This window comes from Zootermopsis nevadensis, unplaced genomic scaffold (assembly GCF_977971745.1).
Source record: "Zootermopsis nevadensis isolate Lab colony 2312 unplaced genomic scaffold, Znev_1.0 Znev_ptg000024l, whole genome shotgun sequence".
NCBI classification, from domain to species: Eukaryota; Metazoa; Arthropoda; class Insecta; order Blattodea; family Termopsidae; genus Zootermopsis; species Zootermopsis nevadensis.
Window position 1 is genome coordinate 7270704 of NW_028259156.1, and position 16285 is coordinate 7286988.

Genomic DNA, 16285 nt, shown 5'->3' on the forward strand with positions numbered 1-16285 from the left:
AAGGATTGAGTAGAAATTGTGCAGAGGCAGTGGGCTGGTCGCTCACTACTGACAAATGCACACTTCGAAAAGACCAGGAAGACAGAATATCCTATCTGCATTACTATCGAAGAAGCAGTGCAGATATATAAAACTATACACAGATTGAAAGATGACTCTAACGAGTACGGAGCACCATTAAACAAGAAGGAATGGTCTCATCCAGCGGAAAGAATAACTCTTGATGAAGTGAAAGACTTCAATTAACACACTGTGGAAATCTATACAGATGGAAGTAAACACCAAGGAAAGGTGAGTGCTGCCGCTGTTATCTTCAAAAATGGAAAACTAATTCATAGCTTAAAAACCAAGTCACCCGATCACTGCTCAAACAATCAAGCTGAGCAGATCGGAATTCTAGAGGCCTTGGATGCAGTAACAACTTTAAGGGAAATCAGCATTGAGGAAAGAATACACAGATAGTCCAGTTTCTCTCGATCTACTAAAAAACAACTTCAAACATGGCTTTGTAATATCTGAGATAAGAAATAGATTAAGGAATCTCAAAGATCAAAATTGGACTATTCATTTTGGGTGGATCAAAGCACACATCAGAATTTTCGGTAATGAAATAGCGGACAGATTAGCGAAGGCAGCAGCAGAAGATGGTGGAAATGTAGTACATGCAAAGAAGCCTAAAAGTACAATTATTAAAGAAACAAAGGAGGAAGGGATTATAAAATGGCAAAATGCGTGGAGCGCCACCAATAAAGGAGCAGCGTGCAAGAAATTTTTCCCGTCAGTGTGACAAACAATGAAGCTAAATATTGAAATAAGTCCTGAACTGGCAGCAATGACGACTGGCCATGGCAAAAACAAATCATATCTACACAGGTTTGGGATCATTGACGACCCAAGATGCTAATGTCTGAAAGCAGCACAAACAGTGGATCACCTCATATATGACTGCGATAAACTACAACAACCAAGGCGGAACTTAACAGATGCAATAGTCAAGAATGGTGGCACATGGCCAGTGTTGCATGAAGATATTGTTCAGAAATTTTTAGGTCATTTTAATAAATTCATTGAATCCACTGATTATAATACAGTTTAGCACAGGAACATAGGAGCAAACGGTGGCAATGGATCATGATATTAAAGGTATACTCTATTGAAGTGTTTTATATTAATGCATGTAATATTGCAATCTTGTAATGGGGCATGCTGAATAAATGTAAATAAAAAAAGACAGAATACTTTAACTTGGTATCGCAAATACACGAGTGTGTGTACTGAAATATTTAGCTATAATAGTCTGGTGTGGGGGAACATTTTTTATTTCAACATTCTCAAGATAACAGATGATCGCTGCTACTTGCACTACATGACTGAAACTCTGAATACGTGTTCTTATTGGAGATCCAAAACTACCCAAAAATCTCAAAATTTTAATCACTTTTCGCTTATGTAAGACATGTTTAATTTGGCCCACAGTTTAACAACGCACTCCTCTGCATTTGTCTTATTACCAGTCATATTTCGTTCTATGTAGGATTTGAGGTTGTGGTGATGAAAGCAATTTTTATTTTTTATTTTATCATACAAGTATGAAAGCCTATCTCAGTGTTCTGCCAACTTCTCACTGGAGTCGGCTTGCGTGTGTAAAAATATAAACAATTAGTCCTATTTAATGACCGCAATAAAATAATGATTGTCTGGCTTGCCACTTTGAATCACAAGATCTAAAATCACGACACTAATAAATATTTCACTTACACATACAGTATCATCATGGCACTACAGACTAATTATTCCGTGCTGACATCAAAGACACAAGTTATTTGAATACTCAAAATCAAATTAATACGCACTGTCACTGCATAATTCACCTCATTTAAAAGGCTCGTCCAATATTAGATAGAGGTCTCTTTAACGTGTTTTATTCCAGGCACTCCCAGTATCGAAGAACATATACTCATAGCTGAGTAGGTAACACACACAAAGCACGTTAACTTTGTTAATTGAAGTATCATTACGCAACTCTCTAACACATAAACGGAACAGACCTAGTGACACCTACAAACACAATCTGCTTTAAAAATAAAGAATTCAGAGTTCTACAGTGTAAACAGCGATCTGGAATATAATTAAATGATGAACTCAGCAACCAAGAGTTGGTTAAGAGGGATACCAGGAAGTTTCAAGTCCGGTGTGACCTGATTTGGTTCAGTTTCAATTGCTTCAGAGTGAACACTCCCCAGATACTAAACACCAATCACAACTGACTTTCAAGAAAGAAAATGGAAAACAAGCATCTAACAAAATATACGTGGCAACACAGCTGTTCCCTGGTCTTTTATTCACTCCCTTAGTTCACTGTAGTTTTTGACAACACTTAATAAGACTTTGGGTAAACTGCTCAACTTCTTCCTGGCTTCTTTCTTTCCCAGTGAGGGAGGGTTTGCAGAATTACATTTATCAGTGCACTGGTGTGACCCTCCACATGGCTGGTTAATATTTCTGTTATGGGCACTGTCAAATGATTACTACAACAATTTTATAGGATTAAGGTAGAACACGAGTCAGGAAACCAGGAACTGGCCCATTATCACAGAATACCACTGTAGTCAACACAGAACTAGAACATCGGTACACCGCTCATGATCACAACACACACTGGGCCAGCGGAACAACAGTATACAGGCAAACACTAAACATATATTACAATAAGAAATAATAAATGGCCACCCCATAATGTTCCATGTAAAGCTGGTCCCAAGTTTACTTTTAGCATTATAAGGGAGAAACATCAGAACCACATTTCACACAGCAACAATAGATTTTATACAATCCACAGCCCATCCCATATTTTAAATTATTGATTTTAATTCTGTATCGTTTTTATTCTAATACTGCAACGTTCTGCATTACTGTTATTATCGTGAAGGGAAGCAACTGCCTGTCTGGAAATGCGTCCCATAGAAACCTGATCTTACAGTCCACAAATAACGCGGAGCAACGGACAATATTAATCTAGTGTCTGAGTGAACGAAATATCTCTGAGAAGAGTGTTCAGTGTCATTTTGCCCACCATAAATCCTACATGGACTGTCTTGAGTTTCAACCCGGGCTCCCAAATTGAGAACTCGGCAACTAACCACATGAGCTGTGGACTTTTTCTAAGGTCAGTTGATGAATACAGCCTGCAATGATGGAATTATACTTTTGGGAATAAATTCAAGGTTGCAAATATGACCTAAGTGTATCTTTAATCTCAATCTGTAAATGTAATATAATATTATGCATGTTCTTCAGCTTTCTTGGCGACTGTGTACAATAAAATCCTTTCGGGCTATCAGCCGCATCAACTGGTTAACCACTTGACGCGGCTGATAGCCCGAGAGGATTTTATTGTAATGTAATACATTTAACATCACATAATTTTGTTCACTGATGTATATTATTGTGACAGACAACACAAAATCCATTCCATAATAATAATTTTTGGTAGAGCCTAAAACTGGTTGAAGCCTGTAGCCATTTATCTTCTAAGCAGTTTGTTGGTTTCTTGTCAATTTTTCAAACATACGTAATAAAATATCACTGATTGTGTGAGGCAATAATAAAAAGCACCAATCTCTAACTTTATAATTTACACTGCATATATCAGATACAAGCTTAAAAACCAATGGAGGTTGTTATCACTGTGGTTGGGCGCTGCTCGTGGATTTCGTCCAGAGGAGGTGAAACAAATGAGAAACTGCAATACATATTACAGAAGTCACATCAAAGCAGGCAAATTAAAATGTACCGAAATATCCTTACTGCAGTGTTTATAAGACAACACAAATGTTATGTCTCTGAAAACATGATGATAAAATTGTACCTTCAATGTAAAACAAAGACCAAGCTCACGAAAATTAAACAACTCTCTGTGTTGTGTCTGACTCTGAATGTTCAATACAGCCTATCTCAGTGGCCATCATCAGACCTCACTCAACATAAATTTATTAACGTATAATTTCAGGTCCTCACAGTCATGAATATGAAGATGTGTTTCTTGTGGGCTGTCATGCCATCATGTGGCAGAAGTTTAACCACATTTCAGAGGTGCTTGCTGCCTGCATCATAATCTCCCTGATAATGGAGGTAGCATGCACCTCTGAAACGTCTGTAATCTTCTACAATATGACAGCATTACAACCGACAGGACAGCCACCTTCTTAAAAGGTATGTTTAAACATTTTCAACATGCTAAGTGGCCTGTCCCCTGCGGAATGAAAGGATGTCCAGACATCAAACAGCTGCAAATATATTGGAGGGCAGGTGGGGTGCTAGAAGCGCCTCACTGGAAAAGTGTTAGTACGTTACAAAATGTCACACGTGGCTAATGTCTGGACTAGCTGAGTAAATACTCAGCTTCTAGAAGAGACTGTACTTCAAGAAGTTAACAACCCATTATGTTACTGATATCAGTCTGCAGTTCACAGTCATGACCATTATTTTGCTAATACCTGCAATTTATATGCATTAAGCAAGTTAAAGAATAAGGCAGTGTGAATGTTGAATCATACCAGAGTTACAGTGCACAAATATCAGCGAAGGCCTAATCAAAACAGCGACATTTATATTATTATGTTACTTGAAGGCAACATGGCCCTCAGGTTCAGCACCTTTTCTAAAAGTAATAGAACGTCAAAAATTAAACATTATTCCCATGCAACACAAACTAAAATGTTGCAAATTTTTGTACTGACCTTGAAAGTGAGGCTGAGTGCCTAGTAACTGAGGGTCTTCATCATCATCATCGACAATGTTGTCATCGAGAAGCAGGAAGTACGGCAGAAGTACCGCCTTTGACCTGATGTCATCCCACGTGGTGTGCTGTAGTACAAATCACAAGCTTTAATGGTATGGAACAGCATGCTTATTGCAGACTGAAGCCTGGCAAAGCAGACACGAGAGCACCTCAGTTTAAAAGACCCTTCAATTATCAAGCGAGCATGTACAAGGTTCATGAAATGAAGTCTTCTGTGTAAATACAAACTGTGCTCTTTGTAAGTGTTTTGCAATGTCGCATTTGCTGGGACGGAAGTTTCAAGTTGTCTGCTCATGTACTGAGAGGTTTACTCTGAAATTCTGACCTCCCAGCAAGTTTTGCAGTGTCTTCCTAAGCCTGTTAATGTATTTTATTATGTAACTACTGCCAATGCTTCCAGAATTATTGCACATGAGATGTTTCATTAGGAGGAGCAATTCCCAGAGGGGCACAGAGCCTGGGTAAAGCAGTCTATGTTGGTCCATTCCATAAGATCGGCTTCCGTAAGTTTTACTTTACTTAAACTGTACATGTATTCCCGTAATTTTACGGGTGTATTAAAGGACGCACGTTTAATGATGAGGACCATAAGCTACCGGGTGTTTCCGAATTAATCTGCTGACTCTGTGTGGTTATAGAGAACTATGATTTTTTATTTATTCATAGTTTATTTAACGACGCACTTTCAGAAGCTCCGAGCATTAAATCCATTGATAAATCCTATTTTATTGTTTGGAAACACAAAACTAGCTTCGTTCTGTCGACTAACACGGATTCCACCAGATGTCTCAAAAGTAAAGTGCCGTACAATTTGTAGGGTTACCCAAATATCGGAAAGGTTTTTGTGGTAATATAATTTACCGCATTCGACCGGCGGATGAATAAAGCACGTAGTTTGGTGGATAAGAATAAAAAGTGTATGAAAATGCGCCCCACTGACAAGTTCTTGTGCACTCGAATGTTTTTGAAGCACTGGACTGACTACCAACTCCCGACAATTGGATTTTTCGCCTCAAAATCGAGAAATTAGGCTTTCTCTGGGGTGACGTCAGAGCCCTGAAGCTGCTGGTCCAGGCGGAGATAAGGCCTACAGAGGGAGGACTTCGAAGTTTCTACCCCCACGGCCTCCTTGACTGCGGACATTGGCCACGAGGGCTGAGATACACGTAGTTTGATGGGTAAACCAGTTAGAAGGCGTTCACCACGACTTATAAGGTAGTGTTTATTCTTGTTCCTTCAACGCTCTATCAACTGATAACGTTGCGTATCCATTATTTAAATATGACAGGATGGTTATGAATGATGGATCGCGGGGGTACATTCTGTGCCTGCTTTAAAGTAACTGAGAAGAACCAGGAAGCTGGGTTTAGCCGGTGCCAACGCGTTAGTTTACTGCGATTGGATGAAGCCGATATTTTGGGCGTGTTTTAAGAGGGGACAGGAATTAAATCTATTTTTTCTTTTAGATTATGGAGCCACAGATTTTCATTAATCTCACAGGCGGCTTCAAAAGGCGGATGCTATGTTTGTTATGAATTGTGAATGGGCCAGGGTGAATGTGAAAATGGATCTTAGGAACTGCTAAGGAATTTGCCTTCCACAAGGTGGGGATTGTGTCTTTGAACGAGATTCGAACTGAAAATCGCTTGGATAACCTCTCAGCTTTGTCTTAAGTACTTCGTGGTTTTACTTTCGTTAAGTTAGAGAATTTTCTGGGGTTGAATCCAATTCTGTCTCAGATAATTCGTTGATGCGATAATTGTTCCTGTGCTCAAGCGTCTTCACACTGCGGCCTGCTTTACCCTCGGTGGTCACGGGATGCAACGCTAGGTGGGCCCCAGAAACAGACTGAACGCAGAGAGAGGGAGGGAACTTCGCCCCGCAGCCCACACAAAACCAGCATCACGATCGACTATGGCCGCCAGATACGGAGTGTTTCGAAAAAGCATTCGCGGACAGCCGACAAGGGGTGATTCTCCGACTTGTGTGTTGGGCGTGTGGCTGACAATTGCCGACCGTGAGAATAAATTGTTCCAAAATGTTGGGAGTGGCCTCTGACTGGGACGGAATATTTGCAACGACCTAAGCTTGACTAAGCGCACTCAAAGATAAAAGACAAATGACTTGTTCTTATGCTCATTTGCTCTTTAACGCGATGCATGCAAAATAAGCATATGTCTATGTTGGCTAATATATGATAGGTGGGTATTATATTTTTCATATATGCCTACAATTTGGACTTGACAATTTTATAGTTGTATTTTGTGTCTTATATTAATCCACAGTTCGTTCCAGAATCTCTTCTCTTTTTTTGTCAATTTTAATAAAGAGAGTATTGTGAATTAGTACGCCGAATTCCGCTGGGCTGACACAAATTTAATTACTCCTTAAAACGGGCTGCAGTGCACTCTGTTCACGCCAGATTTAATGAAGAAATGTTGGCTGATTTGGTTACCGGATCAGAGGGACAGGTTCGTATTCAGCTCGTAAAAGTATCGTAAATGGTTTCACTGCCTCATTTCATTCGTGATCTTAAAATCTGTGTTCCCTACAGCGTTCTTTCACGCAGGCGAAACCTTTCGAAATAAAATCAATATTATTGTGCGGTAGCAGATGCACTCTATGGAGTACTCTTGGTACTATGAACAGAGGAGCGTTCATTCACTTTGTGCCATCTTTAGTATAATTGATGAAGTTCAGCCGGTTTTGGTAGCTCTATCAATAAAGTGAATCAGCATTATTATCTACTTTACTCCCAGTTTCCGAAATTTAACATTTTAGACTACCAGATTCTTTTGACCGTATAATCAATGAAGTTTTGCCTAGAATTAGGAAGTTTAATCTTGAAACGGTATTTATGGATAGAATGTGCACGCTGATACTCCAGAGACCAAAGCAAGTTGCTTGTGCTTCTAAATGTCATACAAGGGAATGGTCCAGTTGATCAGGTCAAAAGGCGCTTGTAAGGCTGTGAAGGACTTGATAAATCACACACCCAATAAATACTAAATAGGAACCAAGAAGCATAGGATTTAGATCAACCTAAGATGTTCCACGCTTCTGTGACAGTTACAGTGCACAGATTTGTAGGTAGTTTTATCAAATGCATTTTGTGAGCTGTTTGAGTTCTGATATATGAGCCTGTGTGTCTCAGACATTTCTGAAGCCTTTCACAGTCTTACCAGCGTCTGGCCCACAGACTTCATTGGAATCTACCAGGAAATACGACAGTGCTGCTGTCATGTGTGTATGGTGGAATAATTTTGAACTGCACATTCCAATTTTGGACACATTTTGTGCAAATTTGTACAGTGTATTGGCAGCTCATATTTACCCATCAAACTACGTGTATCTCAGCCCTCGTGGCCAATGTCCGCCAATGCCTCAAAACAGTGAAGGAAGCTTTGGGGGTAAAAACTTGCGTCGTTAAATAAACCATGAATAAATAAAAGTGCATGGTTTGCTATAACCACACAAAATCAGCAGATTAATTCGGAAACACCCGGTAGCTTATGGGCCTCATCATTAAACGTGCGTCGTTTAATACGCCTGTAAAATTACCCCAGAAACCAACATCCGAACAGAGACTCGAACCGAGGACTGTTTTCGTGCCCGTGACCTTAGACCCCGTGATTTCCTCTCCGAAAGAAAGAATTTTGCCTTGGCGTCGATTTCTTCTCGTGGGTGCTTTCCCGTCAACAGAAACCATCCTTGTCGAGACTCGACATCAGTGTCGAGGCCTTCGTTTCCGAAATCTCCTCTTCGAAGCAAAAAACTCTGATCCCTTCTTCTGTCTCGCTTAGTTTCGGAGCCAAAGGAACCGCCCTTGAAGGAAATCGAACTCAGGACACTTCTTCCAGAGTTCTTACCTTCATGCGTTCTCTCACTATTCAAAATGAATAATCGGGATTCGAAGGAAGGAAACATTTTCCCTGTCGCATGGGCGATGGGTTCAACAGCGCCCGGGCCCCTCAAAAACCATCTTTAAAATTAAAAAATTTAAAGGTGATGAAAAGAGGCTTGAAGTAAATTTTGTAATTTAATTTGAACTTGTTTAAAATTATCGTCGTATTTTATTTTTTATTATTATTAGTGTTCTGTCTGACGACAGGTCCATATGAACAGGATCCGTCCATCCTTCTCTCGGACTGGGACCTGTTCATATACGTTCTTGGCAGATGATCCAGAAGTGGTTTGCCATTGCCTTCTTCTGTGTGTCAATGGAGTAATTGTTGGGTTGCCTCGGAGAAACTTGTTTAATTTTAAAGACGATTTTTGAGGGGCCGGGGCACTGTTGTACCCATCGCCCCTGGGCGAGGAAAAGTGTTTCCTTGCTTCGAATCCCGATTATTCATTTTGACCAATGAGAGATCACAGGAAGGTCAGAAGTCTGGGGAAAAGTGTCCTGGGTTCGATTTCCTTCAAGGGCGGTTCCTGTAGCTCCGAAACTAAGCGAGACAAAAGAAGAGTTTCTTGCTTCGAAGAGGAGATTTCGGAAACGAAGGCCTCGACACTGAGTTCGAGACCCGACAAAGATGATTTCTATTGACGGGAACGCAACCGCGAGAAGAAATCGACGCCTAGGCAAAATTCTTTAGTTTCGGAGAGGAAATTTCGGGGTCTAAGGTCACAGACACGGATACACAGTCCTCGGTTCGAGTCTCTGTTAGGTTGTCAGTTTCTGGGGTAATTTTACGGGCGTATTAAAGGACGCACGTTTAATGATGAAGCCCATAAGCTACCGGGTGTTTCCGAATTAATCTGCTGATTTGAAAAGGGCATAAAGAAAAAATTTCCTTCGTCTTATCTTCCCCCAAACTTCGATGCAATCTTAAGGTGGAAGTAAACACAAAAATCTGCTGTTTTGTTTAATTCAATCCTGTTCTCCTTTCCTTCTCTAATTTAAGGTATATTCACAAAATGAACACTAAAAACTGCAAATTAATCTCTTGTCCTTCTAACCCCTTCTAATTTGAATTATTTTGGCAGAAAGTAACTATAACAAGTAGCTAATTTAGACAGTAACATTTTCATGTTCATGCAGATGCCTGGGTGTTATGATGTAACAGTGTCCAGACTCACAGACAGTGTTTGAAAGTGAGATTTGAGGTTTTCACATTGTGGCGAGGATGATGTTCCTTTTGGTTCTGGTGCCATGTGGACTGGCTGATAGATACCAGTGTTTCGGAGAAGCATACTGTCTCAATATTCAGAGCCGAAGTGACAATGCATTGTCCAAGTGGGAAATAATGTGCCCACAGTACATGTTACTTCATTTGTTTGCAGTATTTCTCTTCTACCAGTGGTTCTGTGTCCTGAGCTTCATACAGATTGTGAAGGAACTTGAGCTGGTGCATAAGATGGGTCACTATGAAGAAGGCAAACTGAATTTTCATAAATACCAGCGCATGAATGTACTGGAGCTTGGGGCAGAACGTTATCCAATGAGTGAAGATTTTGTACCAGTTGCAGACTTCAGTCGCCACTATAATAAGAAATCAATTAATGAGAATATTCGTTCAAGATTTAGCATAGATAGTGATTATAATAATGTAATGGCCAGACCTGTATATTAGAGTAAGTCCTTGCACATTTCAGTATGGAGTCAGGAAATTCAAATGAAGACATCTGGTTCTCTACAAAATGTTTGCACTGCTTTACTGTGCAGGTAACTCTTATAATTTGTCAGCACTGTCACCTTCTATCTCAGTGCATGTTTTCCAATGTCATGACGTCACTGTGTGGTCATGCTACATGCTGCACCTTCTCACTGAGTGTGAAATTTTAAAAAAGAGACAAGTCTGTGAGGAGACATCTTTGTTTTCTTGCAACATCTGTTTAGAATTACAATTCAGTAGTAGAAAATAGGTATATGCAGCGAACTGAGGGATGACTAACACAATCCCTCAGAGAACTATATAGGACAGAATATGTTGGAAAAGGGGATTAGAGGCTATCAACATGAAGATGTTTAAAACTGAAAGTTCTTTATTATTAAATAAAACCACTATTATACAGAAACTTTTACACTTACTGTCCAACTGGGTAGCAGTCCTTACAGTTCCAGCCTCCAACACATAAACAAAAGCTAAACCATGTTTTGCATTTTAAACAGCAGTGGAATTTTTTGTATGATATTACATGTTTGGCAAACCATGTATAATCATATTTTCCATGTTCAACCAATAATTGTCCATATTTATTTTCACACATATAATGGAATGTGTTCTTTTCTGAATGCCCATTTGTTAGAAATTAAAATTAATTGCAACATGTGTATTAATTTTTATAGCCAATAAAACTATTAAAATCTGTAATACATCACTGTTTATTTTATTTCAAACAGGTGAAACCTCTTTATTGTTAACAGTATGTTGTACTTTAAGTGTTTTTATATAGAATTTATCAGAAACTATTTTTATTAACTTTTCCTATGTAAGTACATTTCTGATAATGTTCTAGCTGGACTCATATTCTTTTTCTAATGTCTGCCTTATACTGCAGTACTGATGTCATATTATGTACCACAGTTGTTACAGTGTTGTGTACTTTAGAAAACATTAATAACAACACTTTCCAATAAATTCTATATAAAATAACACTTTGTATACTACAATATAATAATAACACAGTTCTCACTGCAGTGCTCGCCACAGTTCTCACTGCAGTCTTCGTCCCAGACCCCACTGCAGTCCTCGTTCCAGTTCTCACTGCAGTCCTCGTCCCAGACCCCACTGCAGTGTTTGTACCAGTCCTCACTGCAGTGCTCGTCCCAGTTCTCACTGCAGTGCTCGTCCCAGTTCTCACTGCAGTCCTCGTTCCAGACCCCACTGCAGTCCTCGTCCCAGACCCCACTGCAGTGTTTGTACCAGTCCTCACTGCAGTGCTCGTCCCAGTTCTCACTGCAGTGCTCGCCACAGTTCTCACTGCAGTCCTCGTCCCAGACCCCACTGCAGTGTTTGTACCAGTACTCACTGCAGTCCTCGTCCCACTTCTCACTGCAGTCCTCGTTCCAGTTCTCACTGCAGTCCTCGTCCCAGACCCCACTGCAGTGTTTGTACCAGTCCTCTCTGCAGTGCTTGTCCCATTTCTCGCTGCAGTCCTCGTTCCAGTTCTCACTGCAGTCCTCGTCCCAGAACCCACTGCAGTGTTTGTACCAGTCCTCAATGCAGTGCTCGTCCCATTTCTCACTGCAGTAGTCGTTCCAGTTCTCACTGCAGTCCTCGTCCCATTTCTCACTGCAGTCCTCGTTCCAGTTCTCACTGCAGTCCTCGTCCCAGACCCCACTGCAGTCCTCGTTCCAGTTCTCACTGCAGTCTTCGTCCCAGACCCCACTGCAGTGTTTGTACCAGTCCTCACTGCAGTGCTCGTCCCATTTCTCACTGCAGTCCTCGTTCCAGTTCTCACTGCAGTCCTCGTCCCAGAACCCACTGCAGTGTTTGTACCAGTCCTCACTGCAGTGCTCGTCCCAGTTCTCACTGCAGTGCTCGTCCCAGTTCTCACTGCAGTCGTCGTCCCAGACCCCACTGCAGTGTTTGTACCAGTCCTCACTGCAGTGCTTGTCCCAGTTCTCACTGCAGTCCTCGTCCCAGTTCTCACTGCAGTGGTCGTCCCAGTTCTCACTGCAGTCCTCGTCCCAGTTTTCACTGCAGTCCTCGCCCCATTTCTCACTGCAGTCTTCGTCCCAGACCCCACTGCAGTGTTTGTACCAGTCCTCTCTGCAGTGCTTGTCCCATTTCTCGCTGCAGTCCTCGTTCCAGTTCTCACTGCAGTCCTCGTCCCAGAACCCACTGCAGTGTTTGTACCAGTCCTCAATGCAGTGCTCGTCCCATTTCTCACTGCAGTAGTCGTTCCAGTTGTCACTGCAGGCCTCGTCCCATTTCTCACTGCAGTCGTCGTCCCAGACCCCACTGCAGTGTTTGTACCAGTTCTCACTGCAGTGCTCGTCCCAGTTCTCACTGCAGTCCTCGTCCCAGTTTTCACTGCAGTCCTCGCCCAGACCCCACTGCAATGTTTGTACCAGTCCTCACTGCAGTGCTTGTCCCAGTTCTCACTGCAGTCCTCGTTCCAGTTCTCACTGCAGTCCTCGTCCCAGACCCCACTGCAGTGTTTGTACCAGTCCTCACTGCAGTCCTCGTCCCATTTCTCACTGCAGTCTTCGTCCCAGACCCCACTGCAGTGTTTGTACCAGTCCTCACTGCAGTGCTCGTCCCATTTCTCACTGCAGTCCTCGTTCCAGTTCTCACTGCAGTCCTCGTCCCAGAACCCACTGCAGTGTTTGTACCAGTCCTCACTGCAGTACTCGTCCCAGTTCTCACTGCAGTGCTTGTCCCAGTTCTCACTGCAGTCGTCGTCCCAGACCCCACTGCAGTGTTTGTACCAGTCCTCACTGCAGTGCTTGTCCCAGTTCTCACTGCAGTCCTCGTCCCAGTTCTCACTGCAGTGCTCGTCCCAGTTCTCACTGCAGTCCTCGTCCCAGTTTTCACTGCAGTCCTCGCCCAGACCCCACTGCAGTGTTTGTACCAGTCCTCACTGCAGTGCTTGTCCCAGTTCTCACTGCAGTCCTCGTCCCAGAACCCACTGCAGTGTTTGTACCAGTCCTCACTGCAGTCCTCGTTCCATTTCTCACTGCAGTCCTCGCCCAGACCTCACTGCAGTGCTTGTACCAGTCCTCTCTGCAGTCCTCGTCCCATTTCTCACTGCAGTTAGCGGTTGGCAACTGCTATTTATACCCATACAACGCCGACGTCACGTATTGCGCAACAGTGAGAAAAGGCGCTCAATTTGGTTCATTCAGGCGTGCATAAGAAATGAAAAATGAACCTTATGGCCTGCCAATCGAGACTGTTGCACGTCTGCGTCACAGGTGTGCTTTACGAATTCCAATCTTTCTCGCGCAGGTTTTCGTATCCAAGCGATTTTCAGTTCGAATCTCGTTCAAAGACACAATCCCCACCTTGTCGAAGGCAAATTCCTTAGCAGTTCCTAAGATCCATTTACACATTTACCCTGTCCCATTCACAATCCATAACAAACTTAGTATCTGCCATTTAAAGCCGCCTGTCAGATTAATTAAAGTCTGTGGCACCATAATCTAAAAGAAAAAATCGATCCAATTCCTACCCCTCCTTAAAACACGCCCAAAATATCGGCTTTATCCAATCGCATTAAACTAACATGTTGGTATCGGCTACCCCCAGTTTCCTGGTTCTTCTCAGTTACCTTAAAGCAAGCACAGAATGTACTCTCGCGATTTATCATTCATAACCATCCTTTCATATTTAAATAATGGATACGCAACATTATCAGTTGATAGAGCGTTGAAGGAACAAGAATAAACACTACCTTATAAGTCGTGGTGAACGCCTTCTAACTGCTTTACCCATCAAACTACGTACACCTCAGCCCTCGTGGCCAATGTCCGCAATTACCTCAGAACAGTGAAGGAGGCCGTGGGGGTAAAACTTCGAAGTCCTCCCTCTGAAGTCCTTATCTCCGCCTGGACCAGCAGCTGCCTCAGGTTCAAGGCTCTGACATCACTCCAGAGGTCACGGCCTCACGCTTGAGGTGAAAACCAATTGTCGGCAGTTGGTAGTCAGTCTAGTGCTTTAAAAACATTCGTGTGTACAAGAACTTATCAATGGGGCACATTTACATACATAATTTATTTTTATCCACCAAACCACGTGCGTTATTCAGCCGCCGGTCGAATGCGGTAAATTACATTACCACAAAAACGTTTCTGATATTGAACAGCACTTTACTTTTGAGACATCTGGTAGCATCCGTATTAGTCAAGAGTAATTCAAAATGAAGCTAGTTTTGTGCTTCCAAATAATAAAATAGGATTTATTAATGGATTTAATGATCGTGTGCTACTCTGAGCTACTTAAAATGCGTCGTTAAATAAACCACGAATAAATAAAAATACATGGACTACTACAACCACACAAAATCAACAGATTAATTTGGAAACACCCGGTAGCTAATGGGCCTCATCATTAAACGTGCGTCGTTTAATACGCCCGTAAAATTACCCCAGAAACCAACATCCTAACAGAGACACGAACCGAGGACTGTGTATCCGTGTCTGTGACCTTAGACCCCGAAATTTCCTCTCCGAAACGAAAGAATTTTGCCTTGGCGTCATTCTTTTATCGCGGTTGCGTTCCAGTGAACAGAAACCATCCTGTCGGGACTCGAACTCAGTGTCGAGGCCTTCCTTTCCGTAATCTCCTACTCGAAGCAAAAAACTCTGATCCCGGCGCCCTTCTTCTGTCTCGCTTAGTTTCCGAGCTACAGGAGCCGCCCTTGAAGGAAATCGAACCCAGGACACTTTTCCCCAGAGTTCTGACCTTCCTGTGATCTCTCATTGGTCAAAATGAATAATCGGGATTCGAAGCAAGGAAACACTTTTCCTCGCCCAGGAGCGATGGGTACAACAGTGCCCGGGCCCCTCAAAAATCGTCTTTAAAATTAAACAAGTATAACAAAATACGACGATAATTTTAAACAAGGGCAAATTAAATTACAAAATTCACTTCAAGCCTCTTTTCATCACCTTTAAATTTATTTCCTTTTACACAGAAAGTATTTAATAATAATTATTGACTTCGTATATTTAGGATGGAATGTAACCAAATTATAACTTGTAGTAATTAAAATTTGTATTTCTTCAACTACAAATAATATGTAAATACGAAATGCAGTCGTTTTTATAAAATACGAAAACCTGCGCGAGAAAGATTGGAATTCGTAAAGCACACCTGTGACGCAGACGTGCAACAGTCTCGATTGGCAGGCCATAAGGTTCATTTTTCATTTCTTATGCACGCCTGAATGAACCGAATTGAGCGCCTTTTCTCACTGTTGCGCAATACGTGACGTCAGCGTTGTATGGGTATAAATAGCAGTTGCCAACCGCTAACTGCAGTGTTCCAGCAATGCGTCTTGTGCGCAGGAATGGTTTCACCTAGGTAGGGACGATGCTTGCGCTTGCGCAGGCCTCTGCCCTCAGTTAGCTTCTTTGGTTGGTTTATCCCAGTTTGAATGGTCGAGGCTCCCGCCACGACGAAACCCCGTTAGCGTTAGCAAAATTTCCGTTCTTATATTACGACCGTTTACCATTTCCAGCAATGCGTCTTGTGCGCAGGAATGGTTTCACCTAGGTAGGGACGATGCTTGCGCTTGCGCAGGCCTCTGCCCTCAGTTAGCTTCTTTGGTTGGTTGGTTGGTAACTGCAGTGAGAAATAGGACGAGGACTGCAGAGAGGACTGGTACAAGCACTGCAGTGAGGTCTGGGCGAGGACTGCAGTGAGAAATGGGACGAGGACTGGAACGAGGACTGCAGTGAGGACTGGTACAAACACTGCAGTGGGTTCTGGGACGAGGACTGCAATGCGAAATGGAACGAGGACTGCAGTGAGGACTGGTACAAACACTGCAGTGGGGTCTGGGACGAGGACTGCAGTGAGAACTGGGACG

At 42.3% G+C, this 16285-nt stretch overlaps 1 long non-coding RNA gene across 1 annotated transcript; it reads left to right on the forward strand.

Annotated features, from left to right (window-relative positions):
* The first annotated feature begins 4990 nt into the window (after positions 1 to 4990).
* On the forward strand, positions 4991 to 11125 carry LOC147872787 (uncharacterized). The gene is made up of 2 exons (XR_015536792.1): positions 4991 to 5304; positions 10088 to 11125. It is a non-coding gene; the product is annotated as an uncharacterized LOC147872787 (long non-coding RNA).
* The last annotated feature ends 5160 nt before the right edge of the window (positions 11126 to 16285 follow it).